General features: G+C 38.6%; 1 protein-coding gene across 5 annotated transcripts in view; it reads left to right on the plus strand.

Annotated features, from left to right (window-relative positions):
• The window catches only part of DACH2 (dachshund family transcription factor 2), a gene marked incomplete at its 5' end in the record, with an annotated part of 310,315 nt that overhangs the window by 175,942 nt on the left and 121,403 nt on the right, over positions 1-12,970 (plus strand). The window lies entirely within an intron of this gene.

The raw sequence follows: 12,970 nt of genomic DNA on the forward strand, positions 1-12,970 counted from the left end.
CTGTGTTACGCACACACCGTAATACTTCATATACTTGCATGGATGAACAGTGCAAAACGGTTGAACCTTTGTTGCTCGTTAACCTTTTTAAAAAATTTTATATTGCTGATGGTCAATCCATCCAATTTTCCCCCACTTAGCAATAAATAGAGGTTTGTATTGGTAAATGATCAAATTCAGTTTTAGGAGCACATATGTGCTTTTAATAGGGTTCTTTTTTTTCCAAATTTAAGAACATTTTTGCCTGATGAAACCTAGATAAAGTTTGCAAAGCTCAAGACTCTTCAAATCCAAGGTGTTTACTACTATTTATATCTCATGCAAATGACTCATGTATTTGGCTCTGGTTCTAAACTGTGTTTATCTGTTGTTTCATACAGCTGTCTAAAATCAGCAGCTTTTGGATGTAAGAATCGCAACTATAAAATTGCTATCTAACTTAACAGGAAGATATACATTGATTTCCAGTGATTTGTATGTGTATTTGCACATACCTAAATAGCATCATACCAAAATGAGCTCTGTAGATGTCCATAAATCTCTCAATAGATTTCTATCCATGCAGTCCCTTAAAAAAAAAAATAATAAAATTAAGTCTTTTTCATCTAATAGTTTTGGTTTTCTATTCTGGACAATGGGAGTGAACCTGCTTGTGTTCTTAACTTCTGTCCCATAATAGGTATGTGAAGCAGATTCAGGTTGATGAATCTGGTATCAAGTAGAGAGCTAGTCTTAACACAGATATACTATAGCCTGACAGTTTTATATTTGACAAATATCCTGTTTAAGGAATGACATCATGGAGAATAAGATATGAAGATAGTATAAATGACACATATTGTTGATAGATAGATAGGAAATTCTCCAAATAAGGCGTGATGGTATTTTCTGTAATTGGGCTGCCCTATTTTCTTTAAAAACAGAACAAGCCAAATGTTTAATAGTTACATGGATTGAATCTCTTAGGGAGTTGGTTTTGGAAATGGGTTCCCAGTTCTGCATATATTGTGGTCACAGGCTAGCTTCTTCTGCCTACTGTTTAGTATAACTGTCCTTTTCTGTTTGAGAGAGAAAATAGAACATGAAGTGACAGTATTGTCTGTGGAATTCTTAAGCTCTGTAGTTTTATATATGTGTGCTTGTAATACGATCTTGTTAGAAATAGGACAGATATTATTAGGGTAAAATATTTATGCCTTAAGAGGAGAATACTTTAAAAAGATATTGAGAAGGCATTTTGAGTTTCCAAATGTGATCTTTCACTACAGAACCTTGAGCATTACAAGCTATGCTTATTAAATCAGAGAAGAGAATTAATGCTTTCTGTGCCCAAGCATGTATTAAATTTGGTCTTCCTAGAGCATCTGGCAATTTGATTTCAGGTGTTTACAGCGTTCTTGAACAGTCTCGTCTCTGTGCTACTGTTTACTTGTGTATTTGAATACCTGAGCTGCCTTAAACTTAAGTCTGGTTGTGGTTGGTCTGCACACTGTTATTACAGCAGTATAGACAAGGCTGAGTGGTTTTTATGGGACTGTGCTCGGCCACGATGTCTGCAGGAGTGACCTCCTTTCTTTCTCTCAGTGAGGGTATTTCTACCTTTTTTGTGATCTTAAGTTTTGTAAATGGTGGTGAAATTATAATCATTTAGGCTCTGTCTCACAAAACCTGCAGATGAAATAAAAGGTGCTGACTATACAGGGAACCATACAATTTCAGAATTAGGCCATTTTTCTTCTGACTTGTGAGAATCAAAACAGGGGAACTGAGGATTAATCCATTGTTGATATCCATATGTATATAACCTTGCAGCATGTGGTTTGAATCTTCTCTACACCTGTAGTATAACATCTTCCTCATGCTACAGAATAATACCTTAACTAAAACCACAGCAGCTTTCTAGTGACTTCAAAGAAATGAAAAAACACATTCAGGTTGAAAGCATTTTATTGTTTGTAATTTTTAGCGTAGTGCATATTAAATGTAATAACTGATGAGTTTAGTAGAATAACCTCTATTACCATATGCAAGAAACATGCTTCATAAGTTATACACGTCTTTAAGAACTGTTAACTTTTATAGAATTTGCTGCAACAAATCATTCTGGGAATGCTGTATACTTGTGTTTTCAATTGAGGTTCCAACATTTGGTTGAAGTATCTTCTGTGCTTCTATCGTCTCATAATTCCCTTCAGAGAAAAGAGAGAACAATCTGCATGTTGGGTGGGAGAGAATGCTAATTGAAACCATGTAATAAAAAGGTAATTTAGCAAAACTATTAGTTTTTGGTTTTTTACTATTTTAAGCCTATTATTTTTAAAATTACTTCTGTATTAAAAAGGCTGTAAAACTACACTGAATGTCAGCACATTGCATCTTAATTCTCATTTTCCTTTGCATGAATAGTAAAATCTTTATAAATTGAGAACTAAAATTAATTGAATAAACTTCAGTTGAACATTTTTATGCTTCTGTTTGAATTAAAAAAAGCATACTGTAGACTTTTCCAACAACATTTAATGGTTTCTAACATTGACCGCACCTCGAACACAGTACAGGAAAAAAGTGCTGATGGAGAGAAACAAAAACCAAGAACAAATGTTAATTAGTGTTATATGATTTACAGCTGTGTTTACTGCCGTAATGTAGTTGCTAACACCCGTATCTATTGCTAGATCATAGTTCTCCATCCAGTAAAGAACCGTTATCAGCAACTGTTTTTTTCAGCCTTACAGCCAGTGAGTTGTACCAGTTCAGCATAAGCCTACCTGGAGAAATGGACTACAGGCTTGACCCAGATAACTTTTTCCCCACCCCAGGTCACTTTTAAGCTGAATTTCTCTCTCTGTCTAGTTCCTACAAACTCCTCACAAGGAGAGACTTCATAGTACATTGATGATACAGTGAACTTGTCAACCAGGGAGAGTAGTGGCAAGACTGGCGCAGGAGAGCGGAGGGCTGCTGCTGTACACATAGCAGCTACTGGCTGTGGCTGTCCTAGCTTAACACAAATAACGATGGGGTGTGATCGGTCTGGCCGAGACACTGAAAGAGAAAAAAGAATCTGTAGGTTAAAGTGGATCCCAGATGGAATTGGTTGCTCGTGGTTTGGTAGCTTGGTTTTGGGTTTGGGTTTTTTGGAGGGTTGTTGTTGTAGAAAGCCAGTTGTTGCTTTGGGGAGTATCAGTAATGTGCAGCTGTGCTGGTGGGTGCATTGCAGGGGAGGCCTGTGCTGCAATACTGGGTGTAGAGAGAGGGGAACATCCCACGTGCAGAAAGAGGTAGTTTCTCAAGTTGTTAGGGTTTTGCAGTATCTCTTACATTGCAGTAATGAATTATTTTTGTTGTACACACTGGGCTATACAGCACGAGGTGGAGCTGGGCTGTGACAAATAGTCACTGGAAACCACAGAGGAAGGCAGAATGCAGAATATGAGCAGCTTTTCTCTCTGGAAGGTACCAAATGCTTCTTGAAACAGCAAGGGTGCTGTTTGTTGGTTCTTTTTCTAGTCCCTGAGCTGGAAGCAATGTTACCTGCAATTTCTGAGCCAATACAGTGACTTAAATATTATTTTATTATATTCCCCTGCTATCTCTTGTTTGTTATTGGATGGCAAGCTCTACAAGTGGCTCCTTTTTTTCTGAAGTTCAAAACAGCTACAATCCATTTAGTGTAACAGAAATCACAAAACAACCCAAATATATTAATTAGAGGACAAACAAATCAAAGATGTTACTTTCAGTCACTGTTTCTTACAGATGAAAAATGTTGTGAAAAAGTGTTAATCATGTTCTGTAACCCTGTAACTTCCAACAAGTTTTATGATTCTCAGGAAATCCAACATCAATTTAAAAGTATCAAGTGACTGTAGCAATAAATTTAGAAAATAGCATTTTGCAAATCCAGGATGCTCGTATATAAACAAAGTATTTTCATATGAGTATATTAATATAAATAGAACAACTGTTTAGCAAAACCCTGTTATTACTAATGACAGTGAATTAAAAGATACAAGAATTCATTAAAACTGATTCCTGACATTCCTGATCTGAAGACTTGGGCTCAGCAAGACATAGAGTGGATGAGTGCCGATTTCTCAAAGCATTAAAAAGATTTCTGACTCCATAGGTAAAAGGTATCCATTAGCAAACCTGATCTTAAACTAAATTACAGGTTACTAATTGGGAAATTCATATGGCAATTAGAATGATCTAAACCTTTCATTTCTTGTTGATCATTATTGTATTCTGTAAATCAATACACATATATGTTTAAAGCTGCCAACTCATTGATGCTTGTGAACTCCTTTTGCATCACAGTGTGGTGCTTTAAACAACATTTGCACTTACTTTTTGAAATGACACTGGGTCCTCTGAAAAGAGTGTAAGTAGTTTACTGCATGTTTCCATCTATGAATGCTGTCCATAGCCGATGCCAAGGTAAGAAGATACAAACCCCATAACATGTAGATTACTGTCCCTTCAATGGCAAGGGACTTTTTTTGCAGTTGTCGGCTTGGCATTTCAATTCACCTCCGTTAGGCTCCTGAAAATCGGCAGTAACTGAGGTCATGGCACAGAGGAAAGTAATTTTTGCCATGCTGGCCTGTGCTTGCAGGAAATGATGAAACAAAACATGATGTAAATTCCTAATAGTTACTATCACATTTCCACCCCATTTGACTTCGGGCCACTTTGAGGGGCCTGCAAGAACCTCATGGGCTCATCATATCTTGATAACCCAGTTGTAAGGCTAAGTTGAAGAATGTCCTTATGAATTTAAGTATCTCAATCTATATTGCCCAAACTTGGAGGTTCTGGTATTGTTTTTACATATTTTTTAAGTTTTATAAGAAAATACAAACCTTTGTAAGGGTCTAAAAAAGAAATTGAGCACCTAAGTCAACGGCAGAACATTTGCTGGAAGTGTGACTGTATTTCGCTGCCTACACACTGCTCCTGCAGCAGCTGCCAGTACGTGCTAGTAAGACCTGTGGGACGTTCACCGACTCTGAGACTATGGGCTTGGGTTCAGCCTGTCTTCTAGGTGTGGTCATTAGAGGTTAACGGCTGAATCTTCATGCAGCCCTCATTATTTCATCCCTGCAGAGAGCAGTTGTCCCCTCATATCTCAAGCTGAGATGTTTGGGACACCCTTTCTTAACCCTTTTCAGTCAGGTTAATTTAACAATTTAACATATTTTTTGAAACAAGTTGCAGAGCTATTGCAGGAGTAGCACAGCTGGCACATCTGACAGCAGTGTCATACAGATGTTGATGATATGTGTTTCATGGGCATCTAGGTGGTAACCTCCATGGTCAGTAACACTGCAGCTGAAAGTTCCTTTAACATCAGTCTCTGCTCGCCAATTTGGGTGGAAGAATGCAGTCCTGTTGCTCTTGTTCCATTTGTGGGGGTTTGTCAGGTACCGAAGTACCATCACAGTCCTGCTTGTTTATGCCCTTTGCTATCTGGGATGTTACAAGTAGATACAGCACAAGACCGTGTCTTCTGGAGTAGCAGCTGTTGCAGAGTAGGATGTATTAGGACATACCAAGCTGCTGGAATTTTCTTTGTCTTAGTCAGTAAAAAGACTATAGAATGAAAATAGTTTGTATATATTGCTACCCCAAAATATATTACAGTTATCTCTAAAGAAGCTCCTTCAGGATTTTTACAAACATCGGAAAACAGCAAACTACAGTAAATGAAATGCTATATATTCAACCAGTAAGTAACAGAAGTAAATGATCTACAGAAATATATAATTGTGGATTAATTGTTTTGCTTTCTTGTTACCTTTAAAAAAATCTTATTCTAATGACTCTGTGCCATCTCTTAGGATTCCCATTGACACAGCAGTAGCAGGGCTAGAAAATAGTGTATGTAAAGCAAGTTTTGCCCTGTTAAAAGATCTGAACATTTCACATTTTAAATATGAAAAGTTAGACATGTGCAGAAAATTCTGCCATTTCACTGACATCTTTCTCTCCAGTGTTCATACACACATGCTGGCGCACACAGGGTGCAGTGCTTCATATACCTTCGCCTGACTGCAAAGGGAAGTGACATGTGTGCTTCCCTAAGCATACTACCCTCGTACTCTTCTAAACATGTTTGTGCTTGTGTGTGTAGGCATACAAGCGTGCACGTGTATCCACACACATGTTGGAGCGGTGTTGACACGGCTTTTCTATTTGCTATCAGTTATAAATGCTGGGATTACCTGGGCGATTGTTTTCGCAGAATGCCATAATGTAATCTCAAACCTAATACTCCAACAACCATGCACTAATTAAAACTGCAATTATATTTTTGCTCAAACAAAACGACTTAATAAACATTATCACAAACTGTTTACCCTTCCCAAAAACAATTTATGCTCACTAATACAATTTCCCATTAAAACTGCTGCCAGGTAAATTAAAAACTCTTGAAATAGTAAGTAAGTGGGAAATTAATTCAACAGTTTAATCTAGAGCTAATAACAGTTGCAAGCTCAGAAAAAGATTGCTACAGCGGGGAGTTAATTAACAGCTTATTCCCCATTTGATAAAAGTAATCCACTCTAATTCCAGTGTAATTTACCTCAATGTAATATAAAACCACAAGCTGCTTCTGGTGCTAGTAATTATTAGCCTTGTCCTGTGGCCACATTGACAATAAAAGTCAGCAGTATCTTAATAATACGAGGCAGTCTGCTAAATGCCCGCAATTAAAGATGTAACATGAAATCTTCAAACTGCAACAATCATGTATATTGCTAAACAGACTGGAGGTAAAATTTCAACACAAAGAAGCACATCTAATTGCTACCCCTAGTTCTAATAGGCAGGTGTGCCTTTCAGAAACCCAGGTTGTTCTGCTGCAGGCAGTTCTGTCCAGTCAGTGCACCAAAGAGACTATAGGGTACAGGTTGCAGACAGGTCTGAGTCGGCCAGTGTGGATGCATTTTTATTATTTTCTCTGTCACAAAAATTATATACAAAGTTTTGAGCTCTTGACCTGAAATACCATACTGGGATCATAAATTCAGTGTGGTTCTCTTGACCTTGGCTATATTGGAGTCTGTTTTCCTTCCTTTTCTCTTTTCATAAGGTTAAAACCAAGGGTGAGATTTTATACATTTTTTATATATATGGGCATACACACATACACAAACATGTATGCAAATATACGGGAAATATGTTTTGTTATAAGTTTTCTTTTTTGATTCCAGCATGATATTTTCTGGTAGTTATTTTGGTTTGCTCTTGAGTAATCATGACAGTCTATCACTAGGGAACTCTTAACTTACAAGTATTGCCAGATTTTTTAGTTTGTTTTCTGAATATCAGGTAGATTCCCTGGTTGGTTTGCACGATGTTTTCTTAGCACTTTTCCATTGTCACTGATTTAGGGATGTCATGATAAGGATAAGTTAGTACACTATAATCACTATTTAACTTAAGTGCATGAAATTAATGACCTATTTTATCATATAAATGCTGATACTTGAAATAAAAAATGTATGGCCTTATTTTAACCCATTGGTTATTAACAAGGGGTGAGTGGTTTTGATTTTTTGCTGTCATCTAAAGCATTGGTTTACAATATCGATGTACTTGAGTAACTTCCTTCTGGGGCTGTGATGGATTTCTCAGAAAAAAATGCTTGCTGGGACATGCTCCATTGGATAGCAATTGCTAAAAATACATCTCATGTTATAATTGTGGGTTTTTTTTAATTATTCTAAGCAGAGAAAGAATTAACTTCAAAGTCTAACTTTGAAAATATGAAGCACAGGTTCTAGGATTGTGTGCTTGTGTTATAAAGGTGTCAGAGCTGGTGACAAAGATGCAAATGGTGACTATAGTGATAGTTCAGTTACAGATTTGGTGTTCTTTCCCACATGTTCTTCAAGAATTTTGAATTTTCTTGCATTACTGCAGAGACAGACATATTTAGAACCAAATTAATGCTTCTAGTGTGTCTGGAGATCTGGTGGGATAGTCTGCATAATGTTACTTTTCTGCTAGTGCTGGTTAGCTAAGGCAATAACACTTTTTGTCTACATAAACGTGGTTCTTTCTTATTTAAAATACTGAGGTTATTTTCAGGTGGAAGTTTTGCCTACTTTCAATACTGATTTTTAGTTTGACTGAGTAATCAGCTTTTGGGAAGAAATATTTTCCCAAGGGGAGCTGGGAAATAGCACTGTGCTGTACGCACTTTATTGGCAGGTAGCTTGCTCTCCTTCGTTGAGGCTTTTTTTTAAATTATTATTATTTTTTTAAAATCTGTGAGGATGGGTGAACACAAACGCCCAGTGGAGTGAAGTTGCCATCCTTGCAGATACTCAAAATCTGTCTGGATGCTGTCCTGGGCAATCTGCTCCAGGTTGACCCTTTTTCATATTGGAGGGGGGCATGTAGGACTTACATGATCTTCAGAGATCCTTTCCAACTTCAGCCGTTCTGTGGTGTTTCTTAATGCGCTAGTGTTTCTCCTTAATCTAAAAGCAATTTATTGTTTTAAGGTTTCTCTTTCAGGTTTTTTCCATCAAATAATACAAGATAAGAGCTACTAACTGAAAGAAACACAGGAGAGTGGACTTGGACACATGAAATGATGGGGTTTTATTTCCGATAGCAATGATAAGAACTCTTAGGAGGTACTGTTACTGTCTGACTGTTGCTACACTTAAACTATGCTACCCACTCCCACTTCATTTATTTATGTACTTTGCAACAATCAAGTCTATCAAGTTTAAACTTAATTTTACAGTTCTGAGTTTGGAAGGGGTTTTATGTTTTTCTTGTTATCTTCAGCAAAATAAATAATCCTGCCTGTAAAGGAATTTCTTCCCTGCTGGCACAGAAGTCATCCGTAATCTGTGTTTTGTCTATGTACAAAATCTCCAATATGAGTGAAGTGATGCTTAAAATTCTGTAGGTCAGAGATTGAAGCCCAATCATTTTGGATGCTCAAACTAGATAGACCTAGAAATGAATTAGCACACCTCATCAGCTGCTCATCCTTGCTAATGCAGTCTTCTGTGCTTCCATCACAGTCACTGCGTCCATGCTATCAGTGCTGTAGCAGAGCCGGGGCAGACTTAGAGCAGGTCTAGGACAGCAGCTTGAGCTGAGTTAAGATCAGCCCTAAATTATGCAGGTTGGGGAACTGCTTTGCAAGGCAGCTTGGGCTGAGATTTTGTAATAACTAGGTAAAGTCTTAGATTTAAATATGATTTCACAATTGAGTAATTTTTATTTTTTGTGTAATTACATTTGACAATTCAGGAGAAAAACATGCAAGAAACATCTGAAAAAAGGACAGTTTGGTATTCTCATTGCCTATTCTTCAAACATACCTGCAAGGTTATAGTTATGAAAGTTTTTATATATAAATTATTAGAACATTCTGCAAGAGTATGGTACTCTGATAGACGTAATACTTAGTATTAACATTTGAACTAGGCGGTGTAGGGTATGATTGTGAAGGGCTGGGACTTGGAGGAGAGACTCAGGGTATTGCCTTACGGTTGGAGAGTCGACTGCAGAGACTCCTCCCAAGCTGTGGTTCACCTGTTGTGTGGAAATGGCCAAAAGAGCTGCATGTCCACCTCAGAAATGCTGTAATTTATAGATTAAAATAAACTGACACCAGAACAACCTGTGGTGCTTGATAATCCTCTGGTAACGGGAACTATTCCATTGACTGCTGAGTCAGGCAAGTCAGTGCAGGCAGGGGGAGTCCCCCCTGCCACCTGTGAGGTGACAGTGTTAGTAAAATTATGCTGTGTTTGAAGAACAGAAATCCTGTTCTGCATCATCCTAACATGCTTTGGCAGGACACCAAGAGGCAGCAACTGCTGAGTCAGAGGGACCTGTGGCTTGTGCAGGCTGTGGGGCATGGGGGACGCTCATGGGCACATCCCCAGGGGCGGGCAGGGCAGGAGCAGGTTGTGTGCTGGGCAGCGGGGCAGGGGCCCTGAGCTCTCCCAGAACCACCTTCTGGCTGTGCAGGCAGATGCCTGCAGTGCTGGCCCCCGTCACTGCGCTGCAGACCTCCGCTCAGCGCCCCGTGAGTGTGCGTCCCATCCTCTGCACAGACACCTAGCGCGTGGAGCAGAGACAGAGAACATGCCTGCCTACAGGGTACAGACATCAACTGGCTTCGCTTGCTGATGCACCAGCAGTATCGTAGTCAGTCTTAAGGTGTATTAAAATAACCAAAAGGACATAACTAGATTGCTACCTGAGGCATGGTTTAACTTGTTAATTGTCATGGATAAATGTGGAAAGAGCCCAGCCATCAGGGACACAGGTTTTAACCAACACCTCTTGCCTGTTATAAATGTACATTTCTGAAGAACAGATACGTTTGGAGAGGGCATGTTCAACTAAACCCAGTAGACCATTAGAAAGATTTGTCCTTAAAATATTTAAATTCCACGACGATATTTAAAATTTGAAATAACTGTGTACATAATTCTTGAGTGCAAATGATCTGTTTACACCCACGGTACACAAAAATAGTTGTGCCATATTCCCAAGAGTTCACCATTTGCAATGATTCTGACTCTTCTACAAGAAATTTTACACTCAGTAGTGTAAATTTGCAGGGCAAGTGCCAGCCTGTGGACCTGGATTGCTCTTGGATTGCATGCATGAGTAAACAGAGATGTGTTAGAGGACTGTACTGCCGATCTGTGTAGGCCTCTTGTGTAATCTGGGCTATGAAATTTCACCAAATACTCCTGTGTTAAGCCTGCGCTTCTAACGAAACACGATCAGTATTTGAGCGGCACATCCAGTCCCAGCTCAGAGACTGAAGATATGGAGAATTCATCCCATGCCCTGGTACATTGTCCCAGTGTTTATATATTTGTACTGTTAAAAATTGAGCTTTTTTTTCCAGTTTGTGTTAAACTTTCTGCCTATTGCAGCAAATTCACTGAGCTTGATCTCCATGGTCAAGTGCTTGCCGTTTTTCTTTCATCTGTTGCCTTTTTCCCTCACTCAACCCTGAATTCAGCGAGTCGGTAGCAGATGTACCCAGTGACCGGGAAAGTGTTGGGCCCTGATACAGGAAGAGAAATCCCATTAGTGATGTCGGTAACGAAAGTGGCTGTGGGGTACGGCGACAGGCAGTGGGGGCAGGGACTGGCTGTGGGAAGGAAGATTTCAAAGCTGTATGTCCAGGAGAGAGCTAGGTAATGCAATTCGTGATTTATATACAATTTAAACTCATGTTTGCAGTCATATAACTTGTTAGCACATTTTTAGCAAGTAATTTATTTGCTTCTACCCAGTTTGTCTGGCCTTTCAGACCACTTCCATTATGCTAATGTAATTAATATACATTCTAAAAAGCAGGATTACGGCAGTTTATTTCAGGAGTGTCTACTTTGCTTTTTTAGTTCTCTTTCCCATGCTGTCACTCAACATTTCACAACTAATGCTAAAAGAACCTGCTTTTCTGCAATTCTTTCTGGCACGGAAGGGCTTTCCTGTATTTCTCTGCCTCATTGACTCTCCATCTCATTTAAAAATCTTTGCTGAAAATACATCTTTTTCCCCTTGCATGACCCTCATAATTTTTATCTCTCTCTGCTGTTATTTTAGTACGTAATTTTACTTTTAAACTAGCTGATGGCCCTTCATTTGAGAAAGGGCAATCAATAAATTATGTGCTGATTGTGGCTATTCTTCATCATATTTTTGTATTTCATTGTCCAGACTGTAACAGCTGATATATATTTTTGTTGTACTTTTTCACCTTCTTTAGGGTATCATTATTCTTGGCTTTTAATAATTGAAAGAAAATTCAATCTTTTTCCATCGTGAAAGAGGGAGAATGAAGGAATGAATCTCTACCTGCTAAATATCATTTATATCAGTTAATGGCCTTGCTGAGGAAACACAAGCTTGAGCAAACTCAGCATGGGTTGAGCAAAGAAATTTAATGGTTTTAATGAATAATTTTTAGTTCACGTCACTAGATCATCAACTAGCAGCATCTAGAGGTAGTAAATGTCTATGAAAAACTGACCAAGAATTTATGAAATTCTTTTTTTTGTGAGAACAGAAACTATTTTGGGGGCAACTTCTGTGACAGCTTTAACAAGAGGTGTTTTTAAGACCCACCTTTTGATCCTTTTTCCCAAGATGTGAAGGGGAGCTCTGCATCTTTCAGGGTAACTAACGTTTGAGTGTGCAGACCAGCGTTTGGAAGGTTTGGCTTCATGACTGTCCTTTTGCTTTGGGACAGGTTTGCATGAAGAGGAGGATACATCCATGGGATGTCAGTCTCTCCTGACCCAGAGGGTATTTCATTCATTACTCCAAGGACAGCTCCAACAGGAGAGGGGTGGGAGATGATGGTGTAGCCCAGTGTTGCGCTGCTGTCTAGATCTTGAGCTCCTCTGTGTACGTGCAGAGGCAGCCGTCACAGGAACACACTCACTGTGTCTTGGCCAGCCTTGCTTGTTACCCAGGGTTTTTTGCCTCTGACAAAAATATGTTTTTCAGTTGTAAAAACTTCTTTATCCACAGGTTTTTAAACAGGTTTTGCTCAAATTTTGTATGGCTTCATGGTTGGTTTTTTTTTTTCAATGTAGAGAGTGTACAAGTGACTATAACTACAATTTATAATTAATAGTAAGTTTGCAGGAGTGAAATTTAGAGAGAAAAGATCCCACCTACAGTAAATACGCTCAGTTCTGATAACACAGAGGTGTGGGCATGTGTGCAGGTAATTAAGTGTAAATAATACTGGCCTTTACTCTCAAATGTTTACAGATATTTCTTGTAGGTTAGTTCTCTGGTCCCATTACGTGCTAATTAAGGAGGAAAAATAGAACTCAATAACTTTGGCCAATTTAGATAGTTTTTCTGCCCATGAAACTCCCCTTTTTAGCATTTTTGTCAGCAGTTGTGATTCTTCAAAAAGGCAATCGGAACATGTATGATGAGAAAAGTT

This window comes from Falco punctatus (genome assembly GCF_963210335.1).
Source record: "Falco punctatus genome assembly, chromosome: 15".
Lineage (NCBI taxonomy): Eukaryota > Metazoa > Chordata > Aves > Falconiformes > Falconidae > Falco > Falco punctatus.